Raw genomic sequence first — 16651 nt, 5'->3', positions numbered from 1 at the left:
CTTATGAGATGTGATCGAAAGGACATGAGGATAGTTCCTTGTCTTGTGTCAACCTCGTTAAAAAATGAAACAAGGAATATGAGGATAGTTCTTTTACTGTGTCAACCTCGTTAAAAAATGAAACAAGGAATATGAGGATAGTTCTTTTACTGTGTCAACCTCATTAAAAAATGAAACAGACCCATGAGGACAGTTCCTTGTCTTCTGTCAACCTCATTTAAAAAGAAAAGAAGCCCAGGATCTGAGCATAGTTCCTTGTCTTGTGTCAAGCTCACTAAAAAATGAAACAAGGGTCTATGAGCATAGTTGCTTGTCTTGTGTCAAGATCATTAAAAAATGAAACAAGGAATCAAAGCAGAGTTCCTTGTCTTGTGTCAATCTCTTTGAAAATGAAACAAGGAATATGAGCATAGTTCCTTGTCTTGTGTCAAACTCATTAAAAAATGAAATGGGGTCAAAGTTCCAAGTCGATTCTTTGATTAGATCTCGTAAAATCCCAGTCGAGTCTTTCACTTGATCTCGTAAAAGAACCTTCATTCCATCCACCTGATAGCCATGAGTAGTCTACTTAGGTGAATGTAATGAAGATTAGGGGGCATGCACCTAATGGTAAAGTTAAGTTTCCCTTTAGGTTATGTGAAGGGAATCACCCCATTCACCTTTGTCCCTATCTGGACGAAGCCAAAAAGGTGATGGATAACCGTCCTGCTTCACCTCAGTGATTTCCATCTAGTTACAGGAGACTCTCCCTTTCATCATGTTGGGGGCATGTAAATCAATCTCAAGCATAGTTTTTCATTTCAAGCTTGTGTAAACATGAAACTGAATCCAAGCATAATTTTTCATTTCAAGCTTGTGTAAACATGAAACTGAATCCAAGCATAGTTCCCTATGGTTCAAGCTTGTCTAAAAATGAACCCATTTCCATTTTTAACCCTCGTGATTTCCATTCTATCAGCCTCTTTTGTCAGATGAGCCTTGTTTGTTTTCATCCCATCACCACCATCCCTTTGGAAGATCATACGCTTTTGCTTGGGTGTTTTACCCTTTTTGATGAACAGTCGCAATGATTGGTCTTATTAGCTAGCCTCTTCACATAAATCAACATGTTTTGAGAAGTTCCAACATCACCGGAACCAGTTGCTATCCTAGACACCACTCATTCCTCAAATTGGAGTCCTATTTAAGCTCTTTTCAGACTCTCTAAACATGAAAAGATTGTCGAGCGCTTGTCATTTCCAGCTCGTTAATGGATTGGAAACGATATCTCTCTTGTATTATTTTATATTTTTTCGGACTTGAGAGATTAATTTATGAAAAAGAACTAGTGAAGTTTTCCTTTTGTACCTTTTCAAACTCTCTAAACATGAAAAGGACTGAGTTATATTTGTTGTTAAACTCGTTAAAAACATCAAATAGCAACAAACTTGTCCACCTAGACAAGACCGAGTTTCACCTTCACTAGACTCGTTAAAGCATCAAATAGTGATGGATTCACCCGAAGGGTGGAATTATACAACAAGCGTATGTTGTCCTCCTCAAGCTTGATAAAAATAAAGAGATATTGGTCAGCAATGACTGGGGAAAATGGGAAAAAGGGGAGAACACTTTATGGTAGCAAGTCGCTCTTGAACATGACATTTTCACCTCATCACCATGACTATGTGGGTTGGGTCATTCAGCTTGATGGTTATCACACCGTTGGTATATCATACCATTCGTTACTTTGTTTTGGGTCAATGCTACCAATTCATTTTAGTGTCGCTGCCATGTTCAAGAGAGGTCATTCAGTTTAAACTTCATCCTTTGCAATACCGTAAACCTTCATTTTCATGACCACCATTCCTGAACCTTTTGTCATCAGTCGTTTTTCATCTCCAAAATCATTTACCTCATTTCATGTCGTTGATGTGGGATACATCAAGGCCCTCCTACAATGAGTCGCTTCTTGTTTACATCAACACATTATCCAATAAGTTGACTTAGAAACACCCCTTCAGTACCTTGAGGCTTGCATACATCAATGGCAGGTTTCTCGCTTCTAGCAATAGGTTGTGTTAGTTCCAGTCTTCGCAGCCTGTCACCAGGGATCAAAGTGGGTGATGAGCCTCATAAATGGGTAATTATATGGGCTCATTTTATCTCCTAACCTAGTCAAATCAACCATTCTCTTAGCTTATTACATGATTTTTTGATTATATTTATGCTTATAGAGTGAATTGAGTTAGTTATGATGCCATGAGGTCTAATATGTGAATGTAGATTATTGATGATTTTTGTGGTCAAAATCAAGGATACAGTGGACAAATGGCAACGATAACTTGAAGTGGAGAAAGGAGAGGATTTATAGGAGGGGATCCCCCTCATTTATTACACCCCACTTCGAATTCCCCTTCATCCAGCTCATAGTACAAGCAGCCAAGTTATGCATTAGTAGGCAACCGAGCAAGTGGAGGATAATTGATGCTTATGTCAAGTTTTGGGAGCCAAGCCTCCCTGATTTTGAGGAAGTTGTTGGGAACATCATTTGTATAAGTAGAGAGGCCTAGGGCCTCACTAGGGTTGAATTTTTGTTGAATTTTTGCTACATTATTGCTTATGTAACTCTGCTCAACTTCAAGTTTATTATCATGACAATTCATGTAATCCTATTATTGTTTTGAGAATAAAGATGGAATCATTTTTGAGTTAGCACTGAGTTACCTCAGAGGGTTGAAGCTCTTGGGTTAGGGACCAATCCAAGTAGCCAAGCTCCTCTTTTCTTGTATTTTTATGTTTCATTTAAGTTTGTAGATTAAGTTGTTGATTAGATATATTTCTTTTATGGTTAAGAATAGGTTGTTTTTGATGATTCAGTAGTTTGCTTCCATTTGTGTTTTCAATAGCAGGTTAAGCAGTGATAAAGAAAAGATCCAAAATGCTAGCAAAAGTGCCTTGGCCTCTCTTCCTCCCTTTGGAACAATGATCTGAGGCAAATACCCCCTTGCTACCCCAAAAATATAGATTTTCCTCCTTCATAGGACTTCTAGTGTTTGCATCTTCCTAATTGGTTCATAGTTTAGTTTGCTTTCCTTCAAAACTTTTTCATCATGCTCATTTCCTTATTTGCAACAGTCTTCTTTAATGCTTTTCTTTCATGCAATGGTTATCAGCATTTTCTTCCATAGATCATAGTTTACTTTGATGCAAAAACTTTGTTTTTTTTAGATGCACTTATTTCCTTGCTTGCTTAATCTCATTGGTTGAATATCAGTTGTTTATGTAGAAAATACCTTCTAGCAATAGTTCAGCCTCTCGGCCACTCCATCCTCCATCTAATCCATGCCCTACAGGTTGCACAAGTCTCCCCTCAATTCTGCCTTAGTTCCCTGCATTTTCCATAGACTTTACTCTCTCTCCTTGAGCAAATCGAATCATCTTTCTCTCTCCTAATGATTCTTGGTAGACCCTAGGTGCCCTAACACTTCATCCCAACCTTCATCCACCTTTTCCACCAACTCTCACACCTTCAGAACAGTGAAAACTGCTCTCGGCCTCCTCCTGTAGGCTTCGTGTAGAACGTTGTTTTTCCTCCTGTAGATTTTCCTGTAGGCTTTCTTTTGAAGGCCAAGTGTGGGAAAAGCCTCCAAAAGGCCACCTAAGACCTCCTAGGACCCATCCACACTGTCCTACATCCTCTCAAGTCCCAAAACTGCCCTCCATCACCACCTATTCGCTGCCACATCCACAAACAAATAAATTACATGCATAACAAATTCACATAAAAATACATAAAAATCCAAAAAGATGTTTTTTTCTCATTTACTTTCAGAAATAGCTTAGGTAGATCTTGTTTACTTCCTTAAGTAGATACTGGCATTCTTTTCATGGTTTTCATAGTGTTTTCTACAAAAGTAGGATTAGTGGTTAACTAGGATTTCCTTGGTTTTCTTTACATTTCAGTCTTCCTTTCTGCAAGTAGAATAACATTGGTAGAGTAATCTCTTTTTCCTTCCATCACATATAAAGCTTCTTCTGGAATCCATAGAAGTTGGCTTGAGCTCCTAGATCTCTTTTTCCTTCCATCACATATAAAGCTTCTTCTGGAATCCATAGAAGTTGGCTTGAGCTCCTAGTGATCTTGCACCGGCTGACCAAGTGACAACCTGCAGTAAGAACTAGTACTTGTGCATATATCACCGTCGCTTCCAAGTTTGTTACGAACTACCGGGTTGATAAGAGTAAAGTAGGCAGCCCTGGAGTTGCAGCATTATTGCTGCAATACTGGTGCTCACCACTTTTTGGTGCCGTCGCCAGGGAAGCGTTAGAGTATTTTGCGATTACTGCTTTCTTCTATTTTCTATCGCAACAATCTGCTAAATAGTTTATTTTAGCAAAAGTAGAATAGTCATTTCTTTCAGCTTCTGTATTTCCTTGCTTTCCTTTTCAATTTTGAAAATTTCATTTTAGCAAGAGTAGGCTAGTCATTTCTTTCAAATTCTTCATTTCCTTGCTTTCCTTTTCAATTCTGCAAATTTCATTTCAACAAGTTCATTTCATTTAGTTGCAATTTGTTTTGTTCAATTCATTTCAGTTTTGCAGGTACTATTAGTGTGGGGAAAAAGAAACAAAAACCAACCAAAAAGATTTCCTTTCATGCCTCATAGGAATAGAGATAATTCAGGAAAAAAATTTCCCAACACCCCCACTGCTTCACACAGCCAACCTTCTCTCTTCTTCGGTGGCTACGATCAAGAAGAACCCTTTGGTGAACAACAAGACATATTTAAAGAATCTATACGGGAAGAAGAAGAAGAAAAACATTCCTTTGGAGCCAATGGCTGAAAATAGAAATGTTGGGGGCAGTACCTCTTCTTCCAATTCATCCATTAAAGGTGAAATTAGAAACATGCTGGAAGACTTCAAGAGTGAGATGCTGCAGATTCTTGCCATGCAAATGGATACCTTACATATCAAAAGAAAACAAGAGGAAGCAGAGAGGGCTTTAGCCATTTTTTTCCCTAGATGCACCAGGAGGCATCACAGGAATGAATGCCCATTGAACTCTATAGAGGTTTGTTCAATCTGTGAAGAAAATCATTCTACAGACAAGTGCCCATCCTTGCCCGGAATTAATGCTATATACTAAGGGGCTGAAGGAGTCATTGAACATATCTATTACATATACCAAAGGAGGCCGCATGGACCTAGACCATATCAACAGGGGATGCAAGGGACCTCTCAGGCATACTAAAACCCCAACCAAGTCACATCCATACCTTCTTGGGGCCCCCTTGCTCATCCTTCTTGGTCCACACCTCCTCCTTGGTCCTTCACATCTCAATATCATGCCCAACCAGCCACCCATTCATTTCAACACTATGCTCAACTGCAACCTCAGTGGAATGCATCTGATCAGCGGTGGAGGCCCCAATACATATCTCTTCCTACTCTTCTGCCTCCACCACTTGCCCAACCACAACCCCATCCACATCCATCTCAAATATACACTCCCACTCAATTACCTATACCACCATTTCCAAACCTGCACATTGAAGTAGCTCAACCCATTTACAATGCTGAGGTACAACACTTCCAAACAACTCCTCTTGAGCTCAATGATATTCACCATAGCTCAGGAAGAGTATTAAAAAAAAGAGATTATATTGATATCATTGAAGGATCACATCCAGAAAAAGAAGATTCAAAAGAGAAGATCAAAGGACCATGGGTTGCACTTGATGAAGAGAAGACATCAAAATCAAAGATCAAGAGACGTCCCTCATGGTTACCATCAAGTCCTCCATGTATTCAAGAGAAGAATCAACAAAAAGAGGAAGATGTGAAGGTCATGATAGAAGAAGACATGAAGAATGATCCAGATCAAAAAAAGGACCAAGGACATCACAGCTATATTAAAATATGGTTCCAGACAGTCACTAAGTTGCAGCATCACTCTCTTCCTCAACTATGCTTGATCCTTTCAAAGTCAAATCATTTGGTCTCCGAAATCCAGGTACATGTCAAAGCATACATTTCAAGCATCCACATCATTTTGTCTATCATCTTAATGTGCACATGGCTCCATTGGAAGTATTCTTATACTTGAAAGTGATTTTGTTTTTCAAGTAGGGCAGGGTAGGAGGAAAAAAAAATGAAAAATAAGAGAAAAAAAATAATAAGGACTCAAGTGAAAACCTCCATGAGGTGCTTGAATCCCATCATTGGGTTGAAAACCTCTTCTAAGGCGACCCAGTGATGACAAAAAAAAAGGGAAAAATAAGATCCCTAGGTTAAAACCTCCCTTGGAGGCACCCAGGGCAGGCAATTAGGGTGAAAACCTCTCTGAGGCACCCTAGTTGTTTTCAAAAAAAAAAGGAGAAAAAAAGGAGAATTTTTTGTTGCAATGCAGGTTTGTAGGAGGACTACCGGGAGTAGAAGAAGGTGCCAAGGGGACCCTGACATTCATACCAGCACCTATCTCATCTTCTCCACACTTTTTCCATCATTTTTGGCATTTCTTTCACCCCACTATGCTTCTTTTTCAAAAACTGTGTTTTCTACAGGAGGCACTGTGTTTTCTACGGGAGGCTCCTATAGGAATTACAGAGAGCCAGAAATGGATACAAAAGGCAATTTGAAGGAAAAGGAAGCTTCATGAAGAACCTATAAACCCTCCTACAATCTTCAAACCTCCTTACCATCATTTCCAAACCTGCATCACACCCCAAGCATCATTTTTCTTCCTGCCCAAGAAAAAATATAGAAAAAATAGTTTTTTTAGAAAAACAAAATAACAAAAAAATAAGAGAGGAAGCAGCACCATCCATCCATCATTCTCGAGTTTCTACCACTCATTTTCCTTACTTTCCAAAACAAAACAAAAAAACTACAGGCTGCTCTGTTTTACTATAGGATACAAAAATACATAGAGCATAAATTTGTTTTCTCCATAACTTGAAAACCGTGCATCCATTTAAAAAATTGTTTCAGGGGGAGATGCATATGGATGATGGTAACATGCTCAAGCAATTTTAGCAAATTCCAATGCATGGTTACCAAGAAATCAACCTCCATCACCTTCATCCATTTAAAAAATTGTTTCATGGGGAGATGCATATGGAGGGTAGTAACATGCCCAAGTAGTTTCAGCAAATTCCAGTGCATGGTTTCCAAGAAATCAACCTCCATTGCCTTCAATGATTTTTAGTTTTTCTTGAGATCCATGCATCCATTGACCAAAATTTTTCTATGGGGAGGTGCATAATGATGATGGAAACATGCTCAAAAATTTTCAGGTCAATCAAGTCTACCATTTGGGAGATATGGACAAAACAAGTCACTGTCCTACAAACCCACAGTAGCTGATCCCATTAAAATCTAGCATCAACAGCATGAGGGTGCAAATTTGAAGGTTGAAACAGACACCTAAAGATCAGATCCAGCCAGAAAGGAACTTGCACACAACACAACCATATCTCAGCAAGAAGACAAGCATGCATCAAAAGAAATAAAGGCATGCAACAGAAGGAAAGGCCATAGCACCTCACAACAAATGCATTCGGATCTTAGGTAAGTAACTAACCCGCTCCTCTGTTTTCATTGGTATAATTAGAGAGCATGCAACAACAATGAGATGATTGAGGCTGGTTGGGGTTGAGGTGGCCAGTTAACTTGGCCACCTTCATCCAGTTGACTTCACTCATCCGAAGATGTCACCACACGTGCACTTAGTCAAACTCAAGAGAGATGTCAAGGACAGGTAGTGGAGGCGATGGGAACTCCGATGCAATCATGAGAGATGATTATGAGGAAAAGGAAATGATGACAAGGAAGGTGGGGACCAACGGTCTGAATGGGTCCAATGTACACTTGGCTAGCTCACCCTCCATCACCAAAAATATCCATAAAAAGCAATAAGTACTCCTCGCCGAAGCACTCTCACCACCTTTCTCCTTCATTCTCTCCTTGAAACTCCACTCCTGCTACCTTCTCGTGCCCCCACAAGCCTTGTACCTATCATTCTCCATTGATCTCTCCCATATCCCTACTCTTGGCATTCTACAGGAGCACTTACAGGTTCTACAGGAGAACCTACAGGAATCCTACTGGAGGGATGGCAGTGTTCTACAAGAGGGCCAATAAGCTGTTTTGAAGAGGGAAAACATGGTTTTTAGTACAATTCTCAGGCTGAAGAGGTAGGTTCTTGGCATACCTCCATTGAGTATTAAAATATGCAAGCAGTGGTTTAGTTTTGAAGAGAAAATAGAACTTTTGGGTGGAGGAAATTGATAAAAAAGAATTGCTGCTTATTTCTTAAAAAAAACATAGTCTATTTGTCTCTCTATTTTATTCAGAAATTTTTCTCTCCATTTCCATAGTTGGTTTTCCAAGGAAGCATAGGCAAAATGACAAGAGGTTTTATGAGGAAGGAGCCCACCAATTTCTCCAAGCTCCATGCACACCCCCAAGTAGTGGTCATATTCACAAGAGCCAATAGGATGAACCTTTTTGAGAAATTCTGAGGGTTTGATGAGGAAATTTCTCAGGAATTTGCCCACTCTTTGGTACCTCACTCTAGAACACATGCCACTGTCACCTTTAGGGGCCTTTCCATGGAGATAACCCTTGAATTTATCAATAGGGTCACAACCCTTCCTCTTGGGTTTCCTTGGAGTAAGGACCTATGTGACCAAAGCACATCAGAAGATAAGGCAAAGATGGCAAAATTCTACCTGCATAATATGGCCCTCACAAACATGAATGTGTGGGACCCCAATGCTAGGCTAGGGGACCTACAACTAATGGCCATGGCCTCATGGATGAACCATGAAGAGTTAAGGGCATCAGAAATAAGAAGGTTGATGATAAAGGAGTAAAATGAGCCTTTAATGATCAGAGCTAAGCCATCAGACCCATGGCCCTCATCAGCACACATAACATGCTTGCACATAATCCTCAGATTGCACCTAGATATATCAGTGACCAAGCACAAGCCATTGCACATTTTGAGGATATGGATATATTACTTGGGGACAACTGTGTACATGCCTGTATGAGGAGATGGAATACCTTATCACACAGTCTACAGATCAGGGAATATCATTCCCCAATGATGATGAGGGAGGCATTAAGGAGAGTGCCCACGTATAAGCGCTCCATCCAGAGGTTGCAAGTCAATTGGATTGGCCTAAAATTGAGTCCCCCACTACTGCTAGGCATGCTAGAAGGCAGAAAAGAAGAAGAAGAGCAACAACAGCGGGAAGAGGTAGACAGGAAGGCAAGATTCTATGACAAGGAAGAGGAGACCACATCAGAAGCATGGGATGCTAGGGAGGCCACCAGGGCCATAAAAGATGAGGAGATGGACTAAGTTGCTTAGAGGATGAGCAACACTTTCAATAGGGGGGTGATGATGAGCCTCATAAATGGGTAATTATATGGGCTCATTTTACCTCCTAACCTAGTCAAATCAACTATTCTCTTAGCTTATTACATGATTTTATGATTATATTTATGCTTATAGAGTGAGTTGAGTTAGTTATGATGCCATGAGGTCTAATATGTGTTTAATGCAGATTATTGATGATTTTTGTGGTCAAAGTTAAGGATACGGTGGACAAATGGCAGCAATAACTCGAAGTGGACAAAGGAGAGGACTTATAGGAGGGGATCCCCCTCATTTATTACTCCCCACTTCGAATTCCCCTTCATTCATCTCGGAGTATAGGCAGCCAAGTCATGCATTAGCAGGCAGCCGAGCAAGTGGAGGATAACTAATGTTTATCTCAAGTTTTGGGAGCAAAGCCTCCTTGATTTTGAGGAAGCTATTGGGAGCTTCATTTGTATAAGTAGAGAAGCCTAGGGCCTCACTAGGGTCAAATTTTTGTTGATTTTTTGCTGCAGTATTGCTTATGTAACTCTGCTCAACTTCGACCTTTTATCGTGACAATTCATGTAATCTTGTTATTGTTTTGAGAATAAAGATGGAATCCTTTTTGAGTTAGCATTGAGTTACCTCAGAGGGCTGAAGCTCTTGGGTTAGGGCCCAATCCAAGTAGCCAAGCTCCTCTTTTCTTGTATTTGTATGTTTCATTTCAGTTTGTAGATTAGGTTGCTGATTAGATATATTTCTTTTATGGTTAAGAATAGGTTGTTTTTGATGATTCAGTAGTTTGCTTCCATTTGTGTTTTCAATAGCAGGTTAAGTAGTGATAAAGAAAAGATCCAAAAGGCTAGCAGTAGTGCCTTGGCCTCTCTTCCTCCCTTTGGGACAATGAGCTGAGGCAAGACCCTCTTGCTAGCCCAAAAACACAGATTTTCCTCCTTCATAGGACTTCTAGTGTTTGCAGCTTTCTAATTGGTTCATAGTTTAGTTTGCTTTGCTTTAGAACTTCTTCATCATGCTCATTTCCTTATTTGCAACAGTCTTCTTTCATGTTTTTCTTTCATGCAATGGTTATTAGCATTTTCTTCCATAGATCATAGTTTACTTTGATGCAAAAACTCTGTTTTTTTAGATGCACCTATTTCCTTGCTTGCTTAATCTCATTGGTTGACTATCAGTTGTTTATCTAGTAGATATATTCTAGCAGTAGTCTAGCCTATCAACCACTACATCCTCCATTTAATCCATGCCCTACAGGTCGCCCAAGTCTCCGCTCAATTCTGCCTTAGTTTCCTGCATTTTCCATAGACGTTTCTCTCTCTCCTTGAGAAAATCCAATCATCTTTCTCTCTCCTAATGATTCTTGGTAGACCTTAGGTGCCCTAACACTTCATCCCAACCTTCATCCACCTTTTTCACCGACTCTCACACCTTCAAAACAATGAAAATTGCTCTCGGCCTCCTCCTCTAGGCCTCCTGTAGAACGTTGTTTTTCCTCCTGTAGATTTTCTTGTAGGCTTTCTTTTGAAGGCCGAGTGTGGGAAAGGCCTCTAGAGGCCACCTAAGACCTCTTAGGGCCCATCCACACCATCCTACATCCTCTCAAGTCCCAAAACTGCCCTCCATCGCCACCTATTCACTGCCACATCTACAAACAAATAAATTACATGCATAACAAATTCACATAAAAATACATAAAAATCCAAAAAGATGTTTTTTGCTCATTTACTTTCAGAAATAGCTTAGGTAGATGTTGTTTACTTCCTTTAGTAGATAATGGCATTCTTTTCATGGTTTTCATAGTGTTTCTGCAAAAGTAGGATTAGTGGTTAACTAGGATTTCCTTGGTTTGCTTTACATTTCAGTCTTCATTTCTGTAAGTAGAATAGCATCAATAGAGTAATCTCTTTTTCCTTCCATCACATATAAAGCTTATTCTGGAATCCATAGAAGTTGGCTTGAGCTCCTAGTGATCTTGTGCTGGCTGACCAAGTGACAAACTACAGTAACAACTAGTACTTATGCATACAGCATCGTTGCTTCCAATTTTGTTACAAACTACCCGGCTGATAAGAGTAAGGTAGGCAGCCCAGGAATTGCAGCATTATTACTGCAATACTGGTGCTCACCAGTGGGCTCTTACTATGTTTGGTTTTCAGAGATGTTTTGCACATGGTCTTTAGTGAAAAACATTTCATAAGCATTCCCATCAGAAGAAACTCAGAAAGAGCTTTCCAACGGTATATCACACTCCCAAAACCAACTCCTAGATCAGAAGACATGATCAAATGAATGATTGACTCAAAGATCTCCCCGTGCAACAATTCATGTATTTAATGATCCAGAGGAAGCTAGGAGATGTCAGTGGCTGATTTTGTGGCTAGACTATGATAGAGAAGGAGAGAACATAGCATTTGAGGTTTATTGCAATGCTGCTAGTCCTCATCTCAACATATGGCGAGCTCGTTTCTCTGCTTTGATCGAGAGAGATATCCTATGCATAGGGCACTGTACATTGTTGATAGGCATATTCCTGGTGAAATGTTTATAGCTGCTGGTCTCATGGTTCGAGGAATTTCTTAGAGATTTATAAGTATGAATCTTGGGGAGGTTTCCACCTGCTTCATTGAAAATGAAACAACTTTGTCTGGTCCATCCATGGAAGGATTCAAAGGAGAATGTCAGAAATATGTTTATGGTTTTTCGATTTTTATATACTTTATCTAATGTGATCGGTTTGTGCCCATTCACACTAGATGAGTTTCTGCAAGCTTTCCATGACCATGATTCAAAGCTACTTGGGCATATTCATATTGCTTTTCTAAAACTTCCTCTAGAAGATGTTGAAAGTGAACTTCAGAGCTCTGTTAGTGCTGGCAAATGGATTTAATGTGATCCTTCTCTAAATGATGGTAGTTTTTTAAGATTAACTCAAGCTGTAAAATGTCGAAGCTTTGATGCTATGATTTGGAAAGAATTCTTGAATCTCCTTACGTGGCCAGAGATTTTGAGGTAGGTTGCAGTGGATGTTGGATTTTTTCTAAAGCGAAAGAAGGAAATACAAATGCTTAATAAAACTGTTGAAAAGGAATGCAGTCAAACAGGATACCATGGTTTGGTTCTTGGGGCATTGAAGGCTGCACCATTCCGCATCCTATCGCAGGAATGGGGCTAATGGTTTAAAAATTCCTGAGGTAGCAAAGTACGTCCAGAATTATGATTTGAATGACCTCCCATCAAGTAATGCAAAAGAAGCATTAATATACTCTAGACTTGCAAGTGACATCACTCTATTTGAGAGGATTTCATCTTCAGCATTTCGTTTGAGAGCAAATTTCATTCACTCAAGAAGATTGTGGCATATCAAGTTGAAATTAGCAAACTCCATGATTTCAAATGCTCAACATCAAACTTCACACACCCTACATCAAAAATCACAAGTTTTATTTTAAAAAATTAATTAAGAGATGAAGGCCCAGCTCAACGCCCTTGCATCCACAACACACACAAGTCAAAAAATCAAACCAAGACAATTTAAGTGTGGTGCTACACGTTTTCTCTTGGTGTTGTGCATTGCTTCTTGGCATTGCATGTAGAATCCATCTGTCGAAATGGGATTCACACTTTGTCAATGGACAAGAGAAGGAAGGGGAAGTAGAGGAGTGAGTGGAAACAATTCAGAATTTCAGGGTGCATCAACTGCGGGAGCTTTAGAAGTTAAATATTTTGACATTCAAGAGAATATTATTCGAAACTCTTCTATATTCATTCATTTCTATCCACCGCATGCATAGCTTGAACTTTATGGCTCTAGGCACATTCTAATAGCTAATCTTTTGAATCTACTAACCAATTGCATTTGTTTTGAAGGGAATAAAGAAACTTGTTTGAATCTAGAAGGAAAAACTGAGAAAAAAGGCTTTCATTTAGAGGTAGCACAGTCATCGATTCTAATTCAGTGCAACATTGTTGATATTGCAATAGATTTGGTAGAGTCCACGAATATAAGGGTTTTCATGGACGTTTCCTTGGAAGGGGAACTTCTAGGATTTTGGTCCAGTTTTCGACTAATAGTTAGCAATGTTGATGTTTTGTCCATGTCAAATCTTGGGCGTGTGTCTGGTGCAAGCTATTTCTCACTAAATCATGAACAGGCATTATTGTATGGATCGCTAATTGAAAAATTGGAGAATTCCCAATCTGTTGTTGCAGCTAGAGAATTGTGTTTACTGTGCTGCAGAAAAAACTATTTTTGGGCGCTGTAATGGGCAAAGTAATTCTGAATTGGCTAATGGAAATGCAGGAACAACAATTACACATATTTATAATTAACGATATTTACAGAGTCTTACAGCTGTTACAGTCAGATGTTGTACACTTATTGCACCTAGTGGTCGTCTTGATTACTTGGCATCAATTTTTTCATTTTTTAATTAGTCTTCTCAGGTCAAGAACACAAAATACACCATCTCATTGGAAGATGTAGGTTTGTTGGTCTTGGATTTATTTAAAGGAAGCAATGATAAGCTTGCCTATGACGTAGAGTCCTTACAATCAACAGGGGAGACTATTCATGATCGCCTATCCACTGGCCGAAAAGTGGACTTGCTACTTTACTCCCCAGAACGACCACTTGTAGATATTTCAGAAATTTTCTTGTGGATGAAGGCTGTTGGTACCATAGTGTGTGCTTCCTTATGGTCAAAGTTCATTGGGAATGAACAATTTGACTCATACAATCAATTGACAAGAAAGGAGACCCATGATATATCTGCAATCAAAGTTGAGACAGAGAAGGATGTCATGCATATAAACACCAAGGTGGAATTGAGGGAATGTATATTTGTTCAACGGCTTTACTATCCAGGTCATTTGGTCACTATGCTGATGTGAAAATAAAGGTTCCAATTGTGGGGGAGGCCTCACTCCTGTCTGTGATAGTTTTGCCCTTCTGTATAGCTTTTGCTATTACTTGGGCTACAAATCAACATGTTTCCTATGCCTGGATTGGTCAAGATGTTCTAGGCATATCATTGATGATTATAGTTTTGCAAATAGCTCAATTACCAAATATCAAGGTTGCAACCATTCTATTAAGCTGTGCATTTCTGTATGATATTTTCTGGGCCTTCATATCACCTCTTGTGTTCCATGAGAGCATCATGATTGTGGTTACACGTGGTGATAAGTTAGGTGGTGAAAGAATTCCCATGCTCTTAAAAATCCCTCATTTCCATGATCCTTGGGGTGGCTATGATCTGATTGGCTTTGGAGACATCCTCTTACCTGGGTTACTTGTTGCTTTTGCAGCTAGATATAACCGGTCAACAAAAAAGGGCCTTTGCAATGGGTATTTTTTCTAGTCAACAATTGGATACGGAGTTGGTCTCTCACTGACTTATGTTGCCTTGTACATAATGGATGGGCATGGCCAACCAGCACTGCTTTATGTTGTTCCATGTACACTGGGTCTGATCCTAATTTTGACATTTCTGCCATGGGAATTCAAAGACATGTGGCATTATTCGAATTTTTCTAGGAACCCATGGCAAATTTTTTAGCCCTTAAATCAGCAGCGCTGAGTTTTTGAAGGGGATAGATGGCAACGTTCAAATTTTCCAATGGACAGGTGGTAGAGTTTGTGGATTTGAAATCAACAGTTATTAAAACATTCCGGATTTCGAACGATGACACCTTCAGTAGTTCGAGTTCAAAAGATTGGAACAAATCTATTTTGATGAGATCTAATTAAATTATTTAGTTATGGTTTTAATTTATGTAATTCAACCGCAGCACATATTTGTTTTTCTTTTTAATTTTAATTATTTTGATTCCTATGTTTAGGAAATAAAAATTAATATGTAATAGAGTATATATGGGATAATCTTTGAGATGTAATGGTTCGATTATTGCAACAGGAAGGGGCATTTGGACTCTGTAAAGTTTACTTGAATATTATTTTAATAAAGTAGTTTTCTCCCTTTAGACCTGGGATCCATCACGGTGTTTAATGTCTAGTATGTTTTTCCTGTAATTCACTTACATATTTTGTTTTTCTACTTTGTTACAACATTATCTAAGAGATGTGTTAGGAATTGATCTACATATCATGCTCCTTTCATGATGATTTTGTTGTTAAATGTAGTGGTTTTCTTTGCAAAATCCATCCTCTGTTAGATGCTTTGTTGAGTAACCCTGTGTTTCTCTTTCTTCTAATGCTACTACTATAGATCCATCCCATGTTTGATGCCTGTAGGTTAGTGGGCTTTCTCCCCTATTCTTCTCACATTTGCAATGTTTTATCTAGCTAAACATTGCACTTACTTTGCCCCAAGTTTGCTGGCAGAAACTGACATCGACCCCATAGCCCAATGGTCCTTTCTCTTGTTTTCGACCCAAAAACCTTTCAAACAAATCCCCGCACTCCATAGCTAGCCTAAAATTCATTTATTGCAGCCACATCTTGTTGGCAAAGAGAGAGCCCTCTCTGGTTTGGCAGGGCTAGATGCCAGATCAAAATCTTGGTTTGTGGTTACCTTAGAATGGCCTCTTCTTAGCCTTGAGGTTCATTTTGAGTGCTAACATATTGGCATCATTTCCGGGGAACGAGGTGACAAATCTTTTTTGGGAAAGATCGTTCAAGTTGCAGATCTGGTTGCTGATGGTGGACAGCAGTCAGACACATATGAAGGCTGAAATCATCTACCTGATGACTCCATTGTTCAAGATCCCAAGCTTCAAAGTTTCAAAGTGACTTCACTGCCAATGAATCCAGAATCCAGATTTCAGAACATTGATGGTAATCACCGATGACAGGGTATGTGGCAAATCCATTATCTAGTGAAATGTTATTGAATTTAAGGGATGAGTTAGCAAAATTTTAGATTGATCAGAATTTCTCAACATCAGTGTTTCTTAGTTTGAAATCCAGCCAACTCACACCTAAAAGTAAATATTGTTTTCTTGGCTTAGTTGCTGAAAGATTAGAAAATGAAATTGAACTGCTAAATGTTCAAATTAAATCATATGAGTTCTGAGATCCCAAAAAGTTCTTAGAAACTCTCCCTCCTTTAAAACAAGAAATAATAGGGTTCTTCATGGATGTTTGCATTAATAATTTGCAGTTGGAAGCATGTATTGAGGAGTTAGGGCAGCAAACAGAGTCTGGTTTCTTCAATCCTATTGCAGCATACATGGAAAAAAAATTCAGTTTGAATGATAGATCAAATTGTCTTTTACACAACCAGACTCATTTTATGCATGGATGGCTATCAGCCTTTCCAG

The 16651-nt window shown here is 39.2% G+C and overlaps 1 pseudogene; it reads left to right on the top strand.

Moving 5' to 3' along the window:
- The window catches only part of LOC149139394 (signal peptide peptidase-like 2 pseudogene), a 30685-nt pseudogene extending 15757 nt beyond the window's left edge, over positions 1–14928 (top strand).
- Positions 14929–16651: the final 1723 nt, after the last annotated feature.

The sequence above is a fragment of the Pinus tabuliformis genome, chromosome X (assembly GCF_031772625.1).
Source record: "Pinus tabuliformis cultivar Carrire ecotype Pingquan chromosome X, CPIR1, whole genome shotgun sequence".
NCBI classification, from domain to species: Eukaryota; Viridiplantae; Streptophyta; class Pinopsida; order Pinales; family Pinaceae; genus Pinus; species Pinus tabuliformis.
This window is presented reverse-complemented; position numbering and strand designations above follow the sequence as displayed.